Consider the following 4,477-nt stretch of genomic DNA (forward strand, 5'->3'; position numbering starts at 1 on the left):
ATTGAGATGATCATATGTTTTTTCTCCTTCCATTTGTTAATATGGTGTATCATGTTGATTGATTTGCATATATTACAGAATCCTTGCATTGCTAGGATAAACCCCACTTGATCATGGTGTATGATCTTTTTGATATGCTGTTGGATTCTGTTTGCTAGTAGTTTGTTGAGGATTTTTGCATCTATGCTCATCAGTGATATTGGCCTGTAGTTTTCTTTCTTTGTGACATCTTTGTCCGGTTCTGGTATCAGGGTGATGGTGGTCTCATAGAATGAGTTTGGGAGTGTTCCTCCCTCTGCTATATTTTGGAAGAGTTTGAGAAGGATAGGTGTTAGCTCTTCTCTAAATGTTTGATAGAATTTGTCTGTGAAGCCATCTGGTCCTGGGCTTCTGTTTGTTGGAAGATTTTTAATCACAGTCTCAATTTCAGTGCTTGTGATTGGTCTGTTTATAGTTTCTAATTCTTCCTGGTTCAATCTGGGAAGGTTGTACTTTTCCAAGAATTTGTCCATTTCTTCTAGGTTGTCCATTTTATTGGCATAGAGTTGCTTGTAGTAGTCTCTTGGATCTTTTGTATTTCTGTGGTGTTACTTGTAATCTCTCCTTTTTCATTTCTAATTATATTGATTTGAGTCCTCTCCCTTTTTTTATTGATGCGTCTGGCTAAAGGTTTATCAATTTTGTTTATCTTCTCAAAGAACCAGGTTTTAGTTTTATTGATCTTTGCTATTGTTTTCTTTGTTTCTATTTCATTTGTTTCTGCTCTGATCTTTATGATTTCTTTCCTTCTACTAATTTTGGGTTTTCTTTGTTCTTCTTTTTCTAGTTCCTTTAGGTATAAGGTTAGATTGTTTATTTGAGATTTTTCTTGTTTCTTGAGGTGAGCTTGAATTGCTATGAACTTCCCTCTTAGAACTGCTTTTGCTGCATCACATAGGTTTTAGATCGCCATGTTTTCGTTGTCATTTGTTTCTAGGTATTTTTGATTTCGTCTTTGACTTCTTCAGTGACCTCTTGGTTATTTAGTAGTACACTGTTTAGTCTCCATGTATTTGTGTTTTTTACTGTTTTTCTTTCCTGTAATTGATTTCTAATCTCATAGCTTTGTGGTTTGAAAAGATGCTTGATATGATTTCAGTTTTCTTAAATTTTCCAAGGTTTGATTTGTGACCCAAGATGTGATCTATTCTGGAGAACGTTCTGTGTGCGCTTGAGAAGAAAGTGTATTCTTCCACTTTTGGGTGGAATGTCCTAAAGATATCAATTAGGTCTATCTGGTCTATTGTGTCATTTAAAGCTTGTGTTTCCTTATTTATTTTCTGTCTGGATGATCTGTCTATTGGTGTAAATGGGGTGTTAATGTCCCCCACTATTATTGTGTTACTGTCAATTTCTCCTTTTATGGCTGTTAGCATTTGCCTTATGTATTGAGGTGCTCCTATGTTGGGTGCATAAATATTTATAATTGTTATGTTTTCTTCTTGGATTGATCCCTTGATCATTATGTAGTGTCCTTCCTCATCTCTTGTAACAGTCTTTATTTTAAAGTCTATTTTGTCTAATATGAGAATCGCTACTCCAGCTTTCTTTTGATTTCCATTTGCATGGAATATTTTATTCCATACCCTCACTTTCATTCTGTATGTGTCCTTCGGTCTGAAGTGGGTTTCTTGTAGACAGCATATATATGGGTCTTGTTTTTGTATCCATTCAGCCAGTCTGTGTCTTTTGGTTGGAGCATTTAATCCATTTACATTTAAGGTAATTATCGATATGTATGTTCCTATTCCCATTTTCTTAATTGTTTTGGGTTTGTTATTGTAGGTCTTTTCCTTCTTTTGTGTTTCCTGCTTAGAGAAGTTCCTTTAGCATTTGTTGTAAAGCTGGTTTGGTGGTGCTGAATTCTCGTAGCTTTTGCTTGTCTGTAAAGCTTTTGATTTCTCCATCGAATCTGAATGAGATCCTTGCTGGGTGGAGTAATCTTGGTTGTAGGTTTTTCCCTTTCATCACTTTAAATATATCCTGCCACACCCTTCTGGCTTGCAGAGTTTCTTCTGAAAGATCAGCTGTTAACCTTATGGGGAATCCCTTGTGTGTTATTTGTTGTTTTTCCCTTGCTGCTTTTAATATGTTTTCTTTGTATTTAATTTCTGATAGTTTGATTAATATGTGTCTCAGCATGTTTCTCTTTGGGTTTATCCTGTATGGGACTCTCTGTGCTTCCTGGACTTGACTATTTCCTTTTCCATGTTAGGGAAGTTTTCGACTATAATCTCTTCAAATATTTTCTCAAAGCCTTTCTTTTTCTCTTCTTCTTCTGGGACCCCTATAATTCAAATGTTGGTGCATTTAATGTTGTCCCAGAGGTCTCTGAGACTGTCCTCAAGTCTTTTCATTCTTTTTTCTTTATTCTGCTCCCTGGCAGTTATTTCCACCATTTTATCTTCCAGCTCACTTATCTGTTCTTCTGCCTCAGTTATTCTGCCACTGATTCCTTCTAGAGTATTTAATTTCGGTTACTGTGTTGTTCATCACTGTTTGCTCTTTAGTTCTTCTAGATCCTTGTTAAATGTTTCTTGTATTTTCTCCATTCTATTTCTGAGATTTTGGATCATCTTTACTATCATTACTCTGAATTCCTATTCAGGTAGTTTGCCTATTTCATCTTCATTTAATTGGTCTTGTAGATTTTTACCTTGCTCCTTTGTCTGTAACATATTTTTTTGTCGTTTCTTTTTCTTTTCTTTTTTTGGGGGGGGAGTGGGGCTGTATTCCTGTCTTACTGGTTGTTTGGCCTGAGGCATCCAGCACTGGAGTTTGCAGGCAGTTGGATAGAGCCAGGTCTTGGTGCCGAGGCGAGGACCTCTGGGAGACCTCACTCCTATTAATATTCCCTGGAGACTCAGGTTCTCTGTTAGTCCAGTGGTTTGGACTTGGAGCTCCCACCACAGGAGCTCGGGCCCGACCCTGCAAGCCGCATGGCGTGGCAAAAAAAAAAAAAAAAAAAAAAAAAAAAGAAAGAAAATGAAAAAAAGTAGCAGTACAATAACAAAGAATAAAAAACAATATAAAATTAGAAAGATAAAAAATATATTAGGAAAAATAAAACTATAATTGAAACAACTGCAACAAGGTAGAATAAAACCACAACAGAAAAAAAAAGGGGGGGGGGGGGCGGGGAACAAGCCAAAAGGAGCAGAACAATAACAAAGTATAAAGAATAAAATAAAATTAGAAAAATAAAAGATTTATTAGAAAAAATCAAAATATAAGTTAATCAATGGCAATGAATCAACAAGGCAAAACGGAACCCCAGTCTAAAAGAGGAAAAAAAAAACAACAACCCTTGGCTATGGGGGCAGAGTTTAGACGGGGGTGGAACTTAGGCAGGGGGTTTAGGGTGGGGCGGTGACGTTTGAGCGTGGGGCGGGGCCAAGGCTCAGGACCCCAGGCTCAGCTGGAAAAGGCCTTGGGGGCACAGCCAAGGTGGGGCGGGGCCTCCGCTCAAGACCTGCGCAGAAAGGGAGAGGCAGCACGTGGAAAGGAGGGCCTCTGGAATGTGGAGTTCCGGAGTTTGGAGGTAGGGCGCTGAGTGAGCATGTGTGGGTGGGGTTTAGGCCCCACGGGTTAGAGGGGGACCGAGTGTAGAGGTGGGGCCCGGGGTGGGGGTGAGGAGCAGGGCTTGGGTTCTGCACAGCAGGAGAGAGGCTCTGAGGACAGAGGATTAGGCCCAGGAGCCCAACAGGCTTCCCGGTGCCTACGTGGACAGGGAAAGCGCTGGCCCAGTTCCCTTCCGTTCCTCTGTGCCCCTCCCCCACCGTCTCCCCCCGTCGCTGTTGGCCCCCTAACCGTGGGTGGGTCCTGCTGGGTGTAGGAACTCCTCCCCTACCCCAGCCGCCCCTCAGGGGTGCCGGTCCTGGAGGTCCAGCCTTACCTTTGCTCCTCTTTCCCTCCTCCCTCCCCCTCCCTCAGGACCCGCACGGCTGGAGGGGGCCTAGGTGGGCAGAGGATCAGGCCTGGGATCTCAACAGGTTCCTGGGGGCCCGAGTGGACAGGGGAACCTGGCCGCACTCCCTTTTGATCCTCTGCCCTCCCAGTGGTCCCCCAATTTCCCCCATTGGGCGTGGGGTCCTTTTCCCTCCCCTAGCCGCCCCTCAGCTGTGCCAGTCCCCTTCTGCCTCCACTACTCCTCCCCCCTCACTCTGCCCCACATCCTACCCGGTTGCTGGGGGTTCCTCCCATCCCCTTCGGTGTCCGTAGTCCCCCACCGGTGCCTGATAGGTGCCCTAGTTGTGAGGAGACGCGAATTCCGCATCCTCCTAGTGCACCATTAATACAGACCTTAAGCAACAAGAACCACCACGTGGCAGTACGATTTTCTAACCTTTTAATCCAGTCCCATTTCGTCTGGCACAAAGATATAACCTGAAGGATGAGTTGCTTTGTGTAACTGCCCGCTGTGGTGGGCACTATTTTA

This window comes from Mesoplodon densirostris, chromosome 5 (genome assembly GCF_025265405.1).
Source record: "Mesoplodon densirostris isolate mMesDen1 chromosome 5, mMesDen1 primary haplotype, whole genome shotgun sequence".
Lineage (NCBI taxonomy): Eukaryota > Metazoa > Chordata > Mammalia > Artiodactyla > Ziphiidae > Mesoplodon > Mesoplodon densirostris.